This window comes from Sus scrofa, chromosome 1 (genome assembly GCF_054392235.1).
Source record: "Sus scrofa isolate SSC_HxYL_T2T_F1_AM1 chromosome 1, Sscrofa_HxYL_maternal_Yorkshire_Landrace_v2.0, whole genome shotgun sequence".
Lineage (NCBI taxonomy): Eukaryota > Metazoa > Chordata > Mammalia > Artiodactyla > Suidae > Sus > Sus scrofa.
Genome location: NC_139383.1, coordinates 275,921,790 through 275,939,674, shown reverse-complemented (window position 1 = coordinate 275,939,674; position 17,885 = coordinate 275,921,790). Strand labels below are relative to the sequence as shown.

Here is a 17,885-nt window from a genome sequence, read left to right as displayed (position 1 = left end):
TCCAGGTTACATAATTTAACCTGTTTGACCATTGCTTTCTCTTCTGTATAATGAAAATATTAACCACAAAGGCATATGTTGACAATTTCTGAAAAAAAAATGAAGATCTGAATAAATTTACAGGTATGCATTTTTTCTTTCTTACCCTCCCAGAAACCCTACATGATGGTACATACTTTATGAACTTTTTTTTTGAGTGAGGAGATAGTGGCTCAATGAGGTTATTTAATTTCCCTGAGTTGGAAAGCGAGTAAATGGCAGATGCAGGATTTGGATGGAGATACCAAGATAACTCTCTAAATTGATTTCCCCTGAAATCCCCAAATGATGTCTTTGGTCTCATAGAGATTGCAGTGCCCTTCTGCTCAGGAGTCTCCCCAAGGCCCTCTTCATGTCTCTGTTTCTCAGGCCATAGATGAATGGGTTCAGCATGGGGGTTACCACGGCATACATCACTGCTGCAAACCTGTCCTTGCTGGCTGCATCTGCAGAGGAGGGAAGGAAGTACACCCCTATAGCAGATGCATAGAACAAACAAATTGCCAAGAGGTGGGAGCTGCAGGTGGAGAAGGCCTTCCACTTCCCCCTTGCTGATGGGATTCTCACAATGGCAGCCACGATGCGGGCATAAGAAATGATGATTAGCAAGGGGATCAAGATGGTTAACGCCCCTCCCCAGTAGGTCAACACACACTGGTTGGCATAGGTGTCGGAACAAGAGAGCTTCAACAGGGGGAGAAGTTCACAAAAGAAGTGGGGGATGGTGTTGTCAGTGCAGAAGGATAACTGAGCCAAGAGAATGGTGTGGGTTAGAGAGTATGAATGTGTGAGGGTTAGGGACATGACCACTAGCAGGATGCAGTATCTGGGGCTCATGACCAAGTTGTAGTGCAGAGGATGGCAGATAGCCACAAACCGGTCATATGCCATCACTGCCAGGAGGAACACATCTAGACCGATGAGCCACAGGAAGAAGTAGATCTGAGACAGGCAGCCAGTATAGGTGATGGTACGCCTGTGAGCCTGGATGTTGACCAGCATCTTGGGGACCGTGGTAGATGATAAAGCCAGGTCGGTGAGGGAGAAGTTGGCCAGGAAGAAGTACATGGGGGTGCAGAGCTGTGGACCAGAGCCAATGGCCAGGATGATGACAATATTCCCCACCACGGTGATCAGGTACATGGCCAAGAAGATGCCAAAGAAGAGAGGCTGCTGTTCCTGCTGCTCAGACAGGCCCAGGAGGAGGAATTCAGAGACTCCAAATGTGTGGTTTCCTGCTTTCATCTCACTGGTGTTAACTAAGGAATAAAATGAAGGATGATGCATCCAAAACTTTTCTTGCCCTAATATTGTCTAGATGGAAACAAAAGCATAAGATAGAGATGGAATCAGGATATCATTTAAACCTGGAAGAGATCTATGAGATTGTTATCGTTATACCCATATTATTGATGAAAGACAACAGATGTAAATTTCAAATCTGGCCATTCCGACTTCGGTACCTGTTAGGTTTGTTTATTTTGGCTGCATCCATGGCACATAGAAGTTCCCAGGCCAGAGATCAAACATGTACCACAGCAGTGACAACAACAGAATCTTAACCCACTGAATCACCAGGGAACTACCTAAAGTCTGTGACCTTAACCTCCCTACAAATCTTTCTCTAATGAGGTAGCCGGAACTACTTCATTTCTTCACTCCACATTCAATGAATACTTACTTTGGTCAGCCTTTAAGTACCAGAGAAACAGTGGTTCCTGCCTTTATGTCAATGGCATGCTAGTCAGAGGATTCATGTCATAAACAAATACTTAAACAAGAATGTAAACCTGGAAGAAAACCCAAAATATCAAGATCAGTAGCAGATTGCTTTAAATTTTGTGGTCAGCAAAGAACTCACTTTAGGTGGATAAGAAGGAGCCAGCCAAGTACAGAATTGGGGGGAATAGTATTTGTGATAAATAGAAACATAGGATCAATACTATATTTGGAAGAGCAGAAGGAAGGCAAGTGTGGGTCAAGTATAGTCAGCAAAAGAGAACAGGAAGTGAGGAGATTTGTGGGGCAGGTATGCTGTGGAGGGCAGGTTCCCAGTACTATCAGACACCTTTGGGCATGGGTGGCACTTTCAGCATCAGACAGCACTGATCTGATTGAGGGTGTGCAAAGACCATTCTGCTACTGCGGAGAGAAGGATTGTAGGGTCCAAAAGTCTTATGCAATAAAAGAAGGTAAGAAAATACTTATGTGGGACCCAGGGTAGAGAGACAGAGTGAAGTAGATGGATTTGGGTTATGGTTTAGAGAGTTTGATGACTTGCTCCAGGTACCATAGTGGCGATGTAAATTCTGGAATAAAAGGCTTTTCATTCCTCCAGCTGCCCTCTTAGAAATAACAATAGTAAAATTCCTTGAACTGAACAGAAAAAAATTAAGTTTATTTCCTTTATCCATGGAGGCTGTTTAAAAATTATATAGCTTGTATTTCCTGTTGTGGTGCAGTGGGAACAAATCCAGCTAGTACCCATAAGGATGTGGGTTTGGTCCCTGGCCTTGCTCAGTTGGCTGGGATCAAACATTGCTGTGAACTGTGGTGCAGGTCACACACATGGCTTGAATCCCATGTTGCTGTGGCTGTGGAGTAGGCCAGCAGCTGTAGCTCCAATTTGACCCCTAGCCTGGGAACTTCCATATGCCACAGGTGTGGCCCTAAAAAGCAATAAATAAGTAAATAAAGTAGCTTAAAAATTCTGAGAAATGATCTCTAGAGTATTTCTCAAATGGCAGAATCCCTGGAATGCCCTGGAAACATCAGAATAATGGGAAGAGGGGTGCCAGTGATATGGCCAACTCTGAATTATTCCCAGAAGTGGGGAGAGTGAAAAAGTAGAAAAGCTTCAGGGACCATTTACAAGACTGTAGAGTGAAGTAAGTCAGAAAGAGAAAGATAAATACCATATGATACCACTTGTATCTGGAGTCTAATATATGGCACAAGTGAACCTTTCCACAGAAAAGAAAATCATGGACTTGGAGAATAAACTTGTGGCTGCTAAGGGGGAGGGGGAGGGAGTGGGATGGAGCTTGGGGTTAATAGATGCAGACTATTGCCTTATGAATGAATTAGCAATGAGATCCTGCTATGTAGCACTGGAAACTATGTCTAGTCACTTATGATGGAGCATGATAATGTGAGAAAAAAGAATGGCTACATTGCATGTAACTGAGTCACCATGCTGTATAGTAGAAAATTGACAGAACACTGTAAAGCAGCTATAATGGGAAAAAAAAAGCATTATACAAACTAAAAAAAATCATTAATGATGTTTTTACTATGTGTCAATGACTTCTCTTATTTAATGACTTCTTTTATTTCAACCTATATGCCATGTATCTTTACCCTACATTTTTAGATCAGGAAGGCTCAGAGAGGCTAACTGACCAGCTAAAGAGCACACAGCTAAGAAGGGAATAAATCAATATTCAGATTAAGATCTTGGAGTAACCACTATGGTACAGTGGAAAGGAATCCAACTAGTATTCATGAAGATGCAAGTCTGACCCCTGGCCCAGCTCAATAGGTTGGGGATCTGGTGTTGCTGCTGCTGTGGTGTAGGCTGGCAGCTACAGCTCTGATTTGACCTCTAGCCTGGGAAACTCCATATGCTGCAGGTGCAGGTATAAAAATCAAAAACAAATCAAAACAAAAAACCTAAGATCTTTCTTTAATCAGATGTGGAAGGTAGCCCTTCATGCAATCTCCTAAGGCAGGCCTTTATTTTCTCATGGATATTGCAGATATTTGTCAACTACTTTGTAACCATGTGGGTAGATCCATTCTTTAGAATGCCTCCACATTGGGTCTAGGGAGCCCTATTTGCAGGTTTTCATCTATTCAAATATTTATTGGTGGCCTACCTTCCATCGTATTTGCCTCTGGGCACTAGAAGTTTAAAGGTAATGGAAATAGGCAGCTTATCTGTACCTATGGGCAGATTGGAGAGGGTGACAACAAACAAAAAAGTCAATACAAAGTCAGTATGAAAAGGAGAGATACAGTGGTAACACTGAGACTATGTAATTGGAGGATCAAAATTGGATACGAGCTCAGGAAAATCTTCTTGGAGAAAGTTCGATATCATGTGGGCCCTGAAGTAGTGATGAGCTATATCAGCAGTAGAAGAAAGAATAGTAGTACTGAAAAATTTCCAGCGTATATAAAGGTCTGGAGGAGGGAAGGGGCCTGATGGGAAGACCAGAGTGGCTGGAGGACAGTGAGCAGATATGAGCTGCGCAGAGCACTACCTGGGCTTATGGCCAAAGGTGATTAAACCGTGGAATCAGATGTGTTAGACTGAGTCAGGAGGGTTCTGCTTTTAAAACTGGGAGTTAGTGATACAGAGCATTTAGCCATTAGTTTTGAGCTCTAAGGATATAAGTTTCTGTAGTGTGAGAATAAGAGGCAGCATCCTGGGCCACAGCCTTGCAGAAACCTTTGCTAGAGAGGAACAGAGGCAGAGTTATATGTGGAGAGAGTGTTGGCACCAACTTGGGGAAAAGAACAGTCAGGAGGTGTAGCATTCCAGAAAGACACACAATAGCTGCTTTCCAATGTCCCAGTTTAATTTCATTGTCTCGAGTCTTTCTTGCCCAACCACATCAATAAGAGGCAGAATGATTTATGGCTCAAGAGTACAGACTCTGGGTTAAAACAGACCTAGGCATTAATCTTGCCTCTGCCATCTCTGAGCTACAGGTAAATTAAAAATTATATGTATTCTTGGCAGCAGCAATGGCAAGAATAACAAGGATTGACTTCACATCCTGCCGGGATTTGTGCTAAAACTGCTTTTCTTATCTCAATGTATTTTTACTATCTCATTGGCTGAATACTCTCTTTTTCTGATAAGGAAACTGAGGTGTAAAGAGGCAAAGCGATTTGTCCCAAGGGAGGCAGCAGGTAAGCAGAAAAACTCAGGCTCGAATTGTGGTGCATCTGATTCAGCACTGACCCACCTGATCCTCCTCAGATCAGCAGTGCACTCTCTTCACTTTCTCCTTGGACAAGGGCAGATTCACATCACAGCCCCATCTGGAGACGTGGCCTCTCCTCCATGTTCCAGGCAACTGTAGAGTAGATTTCTGGAGTCCCAATAAATGGAACTGAGGGGGCCTGAGGGGCCTCATGCTGGGAATATGCTCCAGGTTTGGAGGCCCCAGTGTCCTCATTAGAGGGAAAAGAGACTAATTGCCTCTGAATCCCTAAAGAGAGGAGGGGGCCCTGCTGTTTCCAAGTGGGAGTGCTGTTTACCTGTAGATTCTCAGAGAATGTTCCTTCTGTCCATCATCTCGGCAGGCCCTGCTCTGAGCTTGCTGTTGTCACCTTATTCTCTTATATCTGTGACTCAGAGGGAAGAACGTGGGTGAAAGGCCCAGGCATCACCTAGTTTCTCTTTTGGACCTGACATTCTCCTAGTCCAAGTATCCTGGCCAATATTCTAACACTTCTGTGCATTATTCTCCTCATCAAGGGCAACTGCGGTGTCTTTTAAGCAACAGAAATTCTTAAATTTAACATAGACAAATTTCTCAGTTTTGTCTGATTTTTCTTGTTCACCATCTTGTTTGCAAGATTCATCAATATTAGTTTAGTTTATTTATTCTCATTTAGTTTAGAATTCTATTATATAAACATACCACAGTTGTTAATCCATTATAATGTGGGCGGGCATTGAGGTTTTTTTTTTTTTTTTTCCAATTTGATACTGTAATAAATAGGGCTGCTGTGGATACACTTGTAAATATCCTTTGATAAACTTATATGCAGTTCTTTGGAATACATGCCTATGAATGAAAATGCTGGGTCACAGGGAATACATTAAAAGACACCACCCAGTCACACTCCAGGAGGTTTATCCCAGTGTATGTTCCTATTTGTAGCACAGAAGGGTTTTAGTTGCTCCATGTCTTCAGCAAGACTCAGATTGTTAAGCATGCTGGTGAGTGTGTGATAGTATTTCTTGGTGATTCTAATTTGTATTTCTTTGATATTAAAAACTGAAATTGGGAGTTCCCATTGTGGCTTAGGTTAAGAACCTGACTAGTATCCATGAGGATCCAGGTTCGATTCCTGGCCTTGCTCAGTAGGTAAAAGAATCTGGCATTGCCATGAGCTGTGGTGTAGATGGCAGACAGAGCTGGGATCTGGCATTGCTGTGGCTGTGGTGTAGCCTGGCGGCTGTAGCTCTAATTCAGCCCCTAGCCTGGGAAGTACCATGAATTGAATTTGAACGTCTTGTTTTATGTTTCTTGTTCATTTGTGTGTCTTCTTGTGTGAAGTAGCAATTACTTTTCTATTGCATTCTCTCCTTTTTCTTACCGATTTGAAGAATCTTTTATATAGTCTGGATTTGATTTCTTTATTGAAGATAGAAAGATGGATAAGTAGATAGATAGAAACTTCTATTCTAGTACTTGTCTTTTCATTATCTAAATGATTTATTTTGATGAACAATACATAAATTTAATGTAGTCTAACTTGTTGATTTGTTCTTTGGGTTTAGTACTTTTTGCTATAATTTGGCCAAGTATATGAAGATATTCTCCTGTGTTATTTTCTAAAAGCATTTGTTTTTCAGCCTTTTATATTTAGACCTATAATCCTTCTGGAAGTAGTTTTTGTTTATGATGTGAGTTATAATTCATTTTTTTTCTATATGGATATTCACTGACCCTAGCACCATTTGTTGAAAAGGCCATCTTTTCCTCACAGCATTGCAGTATCAACTGTGTCAGACATATATGTACAAGTGTATAGCTCTGAATCCAAGACTTTGTGTGTAAAAGATTTCATTTATTTTGCATAAATACTTAGGAGTGGAGTTGCTGGGTCAAGTGTATGTTGAACTTTATGAGAAACTGACAAACAATTTCTCATCAAGGCTCTACATTGTGCATTACTGCCAATTGTGTATGAGAATTCTGATCTCTCACATCTTCACTGCTTCTGGTATTGCTAGTCATCTGATTTCAGCCATTCTAGTGGGAAATCTTTCTGTGATTTCCATTTTCACTTATCTAATGACTAATGATGTTGAGTGTCCTTATACATACTGCTTTGCTATATATCTTTGGTGAAATATCTGCTCAATTCTTTTACACAGTTTTAAAAATAATTGGGTTGCTTTTCTTCTGTATATGTTCTGGATTCAAGACTTTGTCAGAAACAAACTGTTTTACAAATAGCTTATGCCAGTTCCAAACTGTATTTTTTCAAGGGTTTCTTTTGCAGAAGAGATGCATTTTATTTTCATTAAGTGCAAATTACTTTTTTTTTTCTTTTCTAGTTCACGACATTGAGAAAATGTTGCCTACCTGATATATTCTGAGATTTTGTCCAATGTTCTCTCCAAAATAGCTTTATACTTATAGTTCTTATACGTCTGACTCATTTGTAGTTACATTTTGCATGCAGTGCAACATAATGGTCTACATTCATTTAAGACATATTGATATTGAATCATGCTGGCACTGTTTACTAGAACAGTATCCTTTCTGCATTAAATCGCCTTGGCATATTTGTAAAAATGTTAGTTGAACTTGGATGTATTGATCAATTTTGAAATTATTCATTCTGTTCCATTGACCTATACTCCTATCCTCATGTAGTTTTTGTTATTTTCATTGATAACTTTACAAAAAGTTTCAAAATTAGGTAAAGCCTGCCAGTTTTTTTTTTATTGAAAAAAAAATATATATATATTTGGCTGGAGCTCCCATGCAGTACAGTGGAAACAAATCTGAGTAGGAATCATGAGGTTTTGGGTTCCATCCCTGGCCTTGCTCAGTGGGTTAAGGATCTGGCATTGGGGTGGGCTGTAGTGTAGGTTGCAGATGCAGCTCAGATCTGGTGTGGCTGTGGCTGTGGCATAGGCCAGCGGCTACAGGTCCAATTTGACCCCTAGCCTGGGGACCTCCATATGCCATGGGTGAGGCCCTGAAAAAGACAAAAGACAAACAAAGTAAAAGAAAATAATTAAAATTGTTTTGGCTAATTTGATTCTTTTTCACTTCTATATAAAATTCAGAAGTAGCCTCTAAAAGTAGTCAGCAAATATTTTGGTTTTAATTGCATTTCCTCTATAGATCAATTTGGGGGAGAACTATTTCTATAATAATATTGACTCATTCAATCTATGTGCAAGCAATATTTCTATTTATTTGGGTTGTCTTTAATTTCCTTCATGAAGGTTTGGTGGTTTTTAAGGTACTTGTATTGCTACTATTTTGTTAAATTTATCCATATGTATCTTTTAGCTTGTATGCTGTTATAAAGAGTGTATTTAAAAACTTCAATTCTCTGAGTTCCCATAGTGACTCAGCATTTAGCGAACCCAACTAACGTCCATGAGGATGTGGGTTCAATCCCTGGCCTTGCTCAGTGGGTTAAGGATCCAGCATTGCCATAAGCTGTGGTGTAGGTCACAGAGGCAGCTCAGATCTGGCGTTGCTGTGGCTGAGGTGTAGGGAGGCAGCTACGGCTCTGTTTAGATCCCTAGCCTGTAAATCTCCATATGCCATGGGTGTGGCCCTAAAAAAAAAAAAAAAAAAAAAGACAAAAAATAAAAATTTCAAATCTCAGTGCTCAACACCAGGATATAGAATTACCATTTATTTTGGTGATTTTTTTCATTAACTTTGTTTCCTGCTACCTTGTTAAGCTGACTTAGATTTGGGGGAAGATTTTGTTTGTTTGTTTTATTTTACCTAGTTTTTCTGCCTTTATTTAGATTAATTTAGCTGATATTACTCACTTTTTCTCTATTATTGTCTTTGTAGCTATGTTTTTGTTTTGAGACTCAGGATTTTATTTTTATTTTTATTTGTTTTATCATTTATATATATATATATATATATATATATATATATATATATATATATATATTTTCTACTGTACAGCATGGTGACCCAATTCCATATATGTGTATAAATTCTTTTTTCTCATGTTACATGCGCCATCATAAGTGACTAGATATAGTTCCCAGTGCTACACAACAGGATCCCATTGCTAATCCATCCCAAAGGCAAAATTCTGCATCTTTTTATCCCAAGCTCCCAGTCCCAACTAATCCATCCCCCTCCCCCATGGCAAACACAAGTCTATTCTCCAAGTACATGATTTTCTTTCCTGCAGAAAGGTTCCTTGGTACCATATATTATATTCCAGATGTAAGTGATATCATATGGCATTTATCTTTCTCTTTCTGACTTACTTCACTCAGTATGAGAGTCTCTAGTTCCATCCATGTTGATGCAAATGGCATTATTTTGTTCTTTTTTATGGCTTAGTGGTATTCCATTCTGTATATATACCACCTCTTACTAATCCAGTCATCTATAAATGGACATTTGGGTTGATTCCATGTCTTGGCTATTGTGAATACAGCTGCAATGAACATGTGGGTTCATGTCTCTTTTTTAAGGAAAATTTTGTCTGGATATATGCCCAAGAGTGGGGTTGCTGGGTCATATGGTAGTTCTATGTACAGTTTTTTAAGGTACCTCCATAGTGTTCTCCCTAGTGGTTTTACCAGCTTCCATTCCCACCAACAGTGCAAGAGTGTTCCCTTTTCTCCACACCCCCTCCAGGATTTTTTATTTGTGGACTTACTAATGATGGCCATTCTGACTGGTGTGAGGTGGTATCTCATGGGAGATTTGATTTGCATTTCTCTGATAATCAGGGATGTTGAGCATTGTTTCAAGTGCTTGTTGGCCATCTGTATCTCTTCTTGGAGAAATGTCTATTCAGTTTCTTTGCCCATTTTTCAATTGGATTGTTGACTTTTTTCCTGTTGAGTTGTATAAGTTGTTTGTATATTTGAGAGATTAGCCCGTTGTCAATTGCAACATTTGAAACTATTTTCTCCCATTCTGTAAATTGTCTTTTTGTTTTATTTTTGGTTTCCTTTGCTGTGCAAAACTTGTCCTTTTGATGAGGTACCATTGGTTTATTTTTGCTCTTATTTCTTTTGCTTTGGGAGACTGACCTGAGAAAATATTTGTAAGGTTAATGTCAGAGAATGTTTTACCTATGTTCTCTTCCAGGAATTTGATGGTGTCTTGTTTAACTTTAAGTCTTTCAGCCATTTTGATTTTATTTTTGTGCATGGTGTGAGGGTGTGTTCTAGTTTCATTGATTTGCATGCAGCTGTCCAGGTTTCCTACCGGAGGCCAGCTCCAGTGGCCAGGGAGTGCACTCACTGAAGGAGATGGATGGCATCAGTGAGTGTACATGGAGACAGCCTCTTTGTCCCATCTATCAGGGTGTTGGACCGCTCAAATTTTATTGGCATAAGTGATTGTTACATAGACAGTTTCTAACTACAGATTACATCACAGTGTTAAAAGTATTGGTTAATTTTTACATTTTGTTTTTTGATCACATGGTGCAGCAGCAATATGTCATGTTCTAAAATCTTCAACTTAACTAAACTTAATGAGTACAATTTAAGGACAAACAGGCACAACATATCATGTGGGAAAGAGGAGACCCAGCACAAACCATCCCATGGCCAGCCAATTTTTACAAGGTGAAGAGGCTACAGACACAACAAATTTTGTCTTCAGACTACTGTCTGTCTTCAAAGTGTCCTTGGCAGAGAGACACTATGAGAAAATACAAATCAATTTAGCCAGCTGTCACTAAAAGCTTCCAAAATCAAGGACAAAACTCACAGCTAGGTTTCTTTTGATCATGAATAATATATGTCTAACTTATATAAACCTCATTAAAATCATAACTCTAAAGTTTACTGTATAACTACTTAGTAGATAAATACTATGCTTTAATTAAGCAGGATTTAAATAAGGGAAGTCCTCTAGAATGAAATTATTATTATATTATTTTTGTAATTTTGTTAAATCACAAATCACCACAGGGAAATGAGAATGGGAAATAAAAATAATAAGCAAATAATCAGGAAAGACTGAGGAAAACTGAATAAAAATAAAACAACAGGAAAGATCAGGTCACCTGTGAAACAATCCATGTTATCCAGCGCAAACATGGAAATTGTTTTCCCAGGAAAGCCCCAATTTTTCCCCATCAACATCAACATGAGAGCCGTGTAACCTGAGGCTTGCCCTTGGATTTCACCCTACAGGCAGGTCTCAGCCTGCCCTCAGTTTTTCTCCATACAGGCAGGCTTCAGCTTGCCCTTGGTTTTTCACCTTACAGACAGGCTTCTATCCTGACCAGAAGCCCACCTTCACCTTGCACTGTTCAGGTGAACTCCCTTCCTTGGTTAGGAACCTGCCTTTGGGTTTTTCTGCTGTCAGGCAAGGTCCCTTCCTCAAGTCCCTGCATCTCCTCGGCTCCGCGCGGTTTCCCAGCAATATGTGCTGAAAAGAATGTCTTTTTCCCGTTTTATATTCTTGCCTCCTTTGTCAAAGATTAATTGACCAAAGATTTCTGCGTTTATTTCTGGGTTCTCTATTCTGTACCATTGTTCTGTCTGTCTTTTTACCACTAGCACATTATCTTGATGACTGTGGCTTTTTAATATTGCCTGAATCTGGGACAGAGATGCCTCCTGCTTGGTTTTTGTTCTTCAGAATTGCTTTGGCAGTTCTGGGCCCTTTGTGTTTCCATATGAATTTCTGGATCATTTGTTCTAGTTGTGTGAAAAATGTCATGGGTAATTTGATAGGGATTGTATTGAATCTGTAGATAGCTTTGTATAATATGGACTTTTTTCAAAATTAATTTTCCAACCCAGGAGCATGGAATATCTTTCCATTTCTTTGCATCTTCTTTAATTTCCTGGATTAAAGTTTCATAGTTTTTGGCATATAAGTCTTTTACCTCCTTCATCAGGTGTATTCCCAGGTATTTGATTTTGGGGGGATGCAATTTTAAAAGGTATTGCATTTCTGTATTCTTTTTCTAATATTTCATTGTTAGTATACAGAAATGTGACTGATTTCTGAATGTTAATCTTATATCCTGATACTTTGCTGAATTTGTTGATCAGGTCAAGTATTTTTGTGGTTTAATCCTTAGGGTTTTCTATGTATAGTACCACGTCGTCTGCATACAGGGACCGTTTTACCACACCTCTTCCTATTTGGATGCCTTTTATTTTTTTGGTTTGTCTGATTGCTGTGGCTAGAACTTTCAATACTATGTTGAATAACAGTGGTGAGAGTGGGCATTCTTGTCTTGTACCAGATTTTAGTGGGAAGGGTTTCAGCTTTTCTCCATTGAGTATTATATTTGCTGTGGGTTTGTCATAAATGGCTTTGATTATGTTAAGGAATGTTCCCTCTATACAAGCTTTGGTAAGAGTTTTTATCACGAAGGGATGGCAGACTTTGTCAAATGCTTTTTCTGCATCTATTGAGATGATCATGTGTCCTTTGACTTTTCTTTTGTTAATGTGCTGTATGGCGTTGTTTGATTCATGCGTGTTGAACCATCCTACTGACCCTGGGATGAATCGCACCTGGTCACAGTGTAAGATCTTTTTGACATGTTGTTGAATTTGGTTGGCTAAAATTTTGTTGAGAATTTTTGCATCTAAATTGTTCAACGATACTGGTCAATAATTATCTTCTTTGGTGGTATCTTTATCTGGTTTTGGAATTATGGTGCTGGCGGCATCATAGAATGTCTTCGGGAGTGTTCCTTCTTCTTCTACCTTTTGAAAAAGTTTAAAGGGTTTGGCATAAGTTCCTCTTTGTATGTTTGGTAGAATTCTCCCGTGAAGCCCTCTGGTCATGGACTTTTATTTGTAGTGAGTGTTTTTATGACATATTCAATATCATGTTCAGTTGATCTATTTCTTCTTGATTCAGTTTTCATGCTGTAGTTCTCTAGAAAGATGTCCATTTCTTCTAGGTCATCAAATTTGTTGGAATATAGTTGTTGATAGTATTCTCTCTTTTTTTTTGTATTTCTGTAGTATCCATTGTGACTTCTCATTTTTTATTTCTTATTTCATTTATTTGGTTTTTTTTTCTCTCCTCTTCTTGGTGAGGATAGCCAGAGGTTTGTCTACTTTGTTTACCTGTTCAAAGAACCAGACTTTGGTTTGATTGATTTTTTCCTATTGTTTTTTATATCTCTATTTTATTGATTTGCTCTTTGATCTTTATGATTTCCTTCCTTCTGTTGCCTTTAGGTTTTTTTTGTTCTTCTTTTTCTAATTCACTTAGGTAGTGGGTTTAGTTGCCAACTTGAGGTTTTGCTTCTTTTTTGAGGAAGGCCTGTATTGCTATGAACTTCCCTCTGAGCACTGCTTTTGTGGCATCCCATAAATTTTGAGTGGTTGTGTCTTCATTATCACTTGTTTCAAGGTAGTTTTTAATTTCCTTCTTGATTTCCTCATTGACCCATTTTTTTTTAGGAGCATGTTGTTTAGTGTCCATGTAGTCTGTTTTTTCTCACTTCTTTCCTGTGGTTGATTTCTATTTTCATGCCATTGTGGTCAGAGAACATACTTGAAATAATTTCTATATTCTTAAATTTGTTGAGGTTAGCTTCATGCCCCAATATGTGATCAATGTGAGAATGTATCATGTGCCCTTGAGAAAAGGTGTATTCTGACACAGGACAGCAACTAGATGCTGGCAGAAGAACATAAACCTCCAAAAATGGCAAAAAAAAAAAAAACTCAACAAAACTTGGTAGAATGAAAGAAAAAAAGCTATAAAAGGAATCAGAATGGGACAAGCATTCCTTAGAGGGACCTTTGAAGCAGAAAGGGAATGCACACCCTCAGAAGCCACATAACCCACAGAAGCATCAGCAGAGTCAGAGGGATCACCAAGATGCCAAGGAAAGTACAGCAGAAGGTCGAGAACTGAAAAACAGTGAGAGAGGCGCAGATCATCTGAACCAATGGCACAGAAACCGCAGCCTGAGAAGCTTGGGTGCATGTTGGGCGCTGAGGCCTAGACTCCAGAGTTCAGTCCCTGGGAGCAGGCTGGAGTTGGTGGTGTGGAGACAGCCTAAGAGTCTAGGGAGCAGTGTGCCTCAGGTAGGAGAAGTGGTATACTAAGGGCTGGGGAGTGGAAAGCTGTGGGAGAGGGAACCCGGGAGAAGGTCTGGACCCACAGGAGAGATGTGGCACCATTGATGGGGAGGGGAGAGGATAAGGGGCAGGCCACCACCATAGAAAACTCCTTGCACCCCAGCTTGCATGTGATTGCCCCCCCATCACAGAGGGTGGAGTAGCAGGCACAGCACCACCCCCCAGTGGGAAGCAGAGAAGCTGCACTATGGGGCCTCACCCCCACCTGCAAGAAGCTGGCACCGACCCAACCCAGGAGAAGCTGCATGCTTTAGCAGCACTCCAGGCCCTGTCCCTGCCACGGGAAAGCACTGTGCTGCACCACACAGCTCTGGGCCTCCTTGCCTGCCCCGCAGAAAGCCATGCACTGCTTTGCAGAGCTGTGGGCCTTGACTTGACCCAGGAGAAGCCATGTGCCACTTTGCAGCACATAAGGCATGCTCCAGGCCCACCCCAACTTGGAAAAGCCCTGAGCTGCACCACATAGCTCCAGGCTGCCTTGTCCTGCCCCACAAGAAACCTTGTGATGGGTTGCAGTAATCCGGTCCCACCCCAACCTGGGGAAGCTGAGCACCATTCCTCCTAGCGTGGGGCATCATAGCTTTGGGAGTGTTCCTTCTTCTTCAACATTTTGAAAAACTTTAAGGAGAATGGGTATAAGTTCCTCTTTGTATGTTTGGTAGAATTAATCTGTGAAGGCATCTGTTTTTTTTTTTTATTTTTTGTCTTTCCCTATTTTTCTGCCTTTTTAAGATTAATTTGGTTTCAATTATCATTTTTTGCCCTCTTCTTAGGCATGCACATGAGGCATAAGGAGGTTCACAGGCTAGGGGTGACTTGGAGCTGCAGCTGCATGGCTACACTACAGCCACAACAACATGGGATCCCAGCCACATCTGTGATCTACACCACAGGTCAGGGCAACACAGGATCCTTAATCCACTGTAAGAGGCCAGGCATCCAACCCACCTCCTAATGGATACTAGGCAGGTTTATTCCTGCTGAGCCACAAAGGGAAATCCCTTATTCATTTTATCTCTTTTATTTTCTGCCTAGATATGTCTTTTATTTTTATTGTCTTTTCAACTTTTTATATTTTCTTTGTGTGTATATGTCTTCTCTCTACTAAATGCAGTAACTTTACAAGTTTTATTTGTAAATATAAGAGTAAATAGTATATAACTAGCATTTGGAATGACATTTAAGGTTGTGTTGATGTTCTCAACTTTAATCTTTTTGGAGTGTGAAGATCAGAATCAAATGTTTTGAAAGAGTTTGGTATTTGATACATGTTGAGACTTATGATAGCAACTTTCCTTAATGATGCATTTATTTCTTTCCATAAGCTTGGATTTAGGTTATCCCATGAGTGAATGAGGATACTCTAGCTTTGCTGCTCTTTCCATGTGGTTCAATCTCAATTTCCATTTGTCATGTATTTTCCTGGACCTCTTCAAAGTTATGCTCCCTTTTCAAAGGAGCAAGAAACATGTACCACTTCTTTATTATTCAGCCATAAAAATATGCAAAGTAATGCCTTATACAGCAACATGGATGGACCTAGAGATTATCATAGTGAAGTCAGGCAGACAGAGAAGGAAAAAGATCATATCACTTATATGTGGAATCTAATAAAAATGGTAGAGAAGAACTTATTTATAAAACAGAAAGAAACTCAAAGATTTCAAAACAAATCTTCTGGTTACCACAGGTGGAACCATTGTGGAGAAAAAAGAATCTGAAGGGTGGGAATAACATATACCCACTACTATATAAAATAGATGATTAACTGATTAACCTGAGGGGCCAGGGAACAGTGTGCCTTGGCCTGGAGAGCAGAATACCACAGCTGAAGGAACTTGAGAAGAGATCATGGCCCACAGGAGAAGCAGGGCACCATTGTTGGGGAGGGTGAAAGCAGGAGGGGTGGACCACCATAGGAATCTCCCTGTGCATGTGTGGGTTCTCAGATGGTGGGGCATTTCTGGCACAGGCTAAGGGTGGCAAGAGGACACTTGCTTGGGATATGTGAGACCCAGCCATTCTAGTGCAAGCTGGGGGCAGTGGGGGGAGCTAGGCATGAAGTCTCTTGTGTGATCTCCAGGCAGCAGGGACAAACCACCACAGTCATCTCAGAAACGAGAGGGAGGAGGGGCCTGCCACCACAAGGGGTCTAGGACAGGCTCTACCTTGTTCTTCAGTCTCCTCAGAGGTTGGCAAAAAAGAGGACACTGCAACCCAGCACCACCCATTGTTTCTCTCACTCCCCTGGGAGCACACCCACCCTGCTGCTGTCACAGCCAAATGCTCAAGGTAGCACCCACATGCTTGATCACTGTCTTCCCCCAGGGCTTTGCAACTAGGCATAGCCTGTGCAGCACCTCCTGCATGAGCTAAGTGGGATGGAGTGCTTCCTGCATGGTCTACAGGTGTTGGATGGCAAACCACTGCAGTTATCTCTGACTCCAGAGATGGGCATGAGCCAGCACCAATAGGGGTCCATGAACAAACTCCATTTACAGCCCCAATCACCTCAGACAGCACCACAGAGGAAAGCCTTGCAACCAAACACCACATGTTGTTGCTCTCACTCCTCTGGGAACTCGCACACTCTGCTGCTGCCACTGCCAATGCTCTGGGAACCTCTTAAATCTGGCTAAGCCTCATTACCACTTCCCAATGCCTCACAATTAGGAACAGTCTACACCACCATCCTACAGGGCCTTGCTACTGTCAAGAGCCCCCAAACCAGGCACTGACTACTAGCCCTACCCATTGCCTTCTTCTCCCTGGAAACAGACTTAGAACCCTGGGCTTAATAGCCTGCTCACACCAAAGAAGGAGGCAGCATATATCCAAACTCCCATACTAAAAATAAATAGTAACCCCCCACAAAAACAAAGGGGTGCTCTTGCATAGAAATAGCCCTCAAAGACCACAGTTTGGTTTCCTTAAACTCACAGAAAAAGGAAAATACAAGCAAGACAAAGAAGCTCAGGAATGATTCCCAGTTGAAAGAACAGGAGAATTTGCCTGAAGCAACAAACAATGAAACAGACCTCTGCAGTCTGATAGACACTAGTTCAAAATGAAGATAGTGAAAATGCTAAAGGAATTAAGGCTGAATATCAAGGAATTAAGAGTGTATAGAAGCCATAATGCAGATTCCTTTAGAACAGAACTAGAAAATATAAGGAGGAACCAGGAAATATTAGAAAATCCATTTGCAAGATGCAAACTGAGCTAAAGGAACTAAAGTGCAGAATGAATAATGCAGAGGAATGAATTAGTGATTTGGAAGATAGAATAATGGAAATGATGTAAACAGGATAAGAGACAATGAAATGAATACAAAAGCACTATAATAGATCTATGGGATAATAAAAAAATGAAAAAATACAAAAGCAGTATAATAGATCTATGGGATAATAAAAAGCAGGCCAATATAAACATAATAGGAATTCCAGAAGAAGAAGAAAAAAAAGGGTGTTGAAAATATATTTGAAAGAATCATGTCTGAAAATTTTCCAAATCTAAAGAAAACTGATTTCAGGATACAGGAAGCACAGAGAGCCCTAAACATGTTGAACCCAAACAGGCCCACACCAAAACATACTATGATAAAACTGGCAAGTGTTAAGGATAAAGAGAGGATTCGAAAGGCACCAAGAGAAACACAAAGCATTAATTATAAGGGAACACCCATAAGGCCATCAGATGTTTTCTCTACAGAAATACTCGAGGCCAGAAGAGAGTGGCAAGATATATTTAAAATTATAAAAGGGAAAAATTTGCAACCTAGAATACTCTA

General features: G+C 40.4%; 2 protein-coding genes and 1 pseudogene across 5 annotated transcripts in view; 2 read left to right on the top strand and 1 right to left on the bottom strand.

The window, feature by feature from the left end:
* Window positions 1-17,885, top strand: part of OR1B1 (olfactory receptor family 1 subfamily B member 1) — a 381,661-nt gene that overhangs the window by 179,526 nt on the left and 184,250 nt on the right. The window lies entirely within an intron of this gene.
* The window catches only part of LOC110258975 (olfactory receptor 1J4-like), a 244,516-nt gene that overhangs the window by 179,526 nt on the left and 47,105 nt on the right, over window positions 1-17,885 (top strand). The window lies entirely within an intron of this gene.
* On the bottom strand, window positions 340-5,344 carry LOC110258974 (olfactory receptor 1f45-like; annotated as a pseudogene).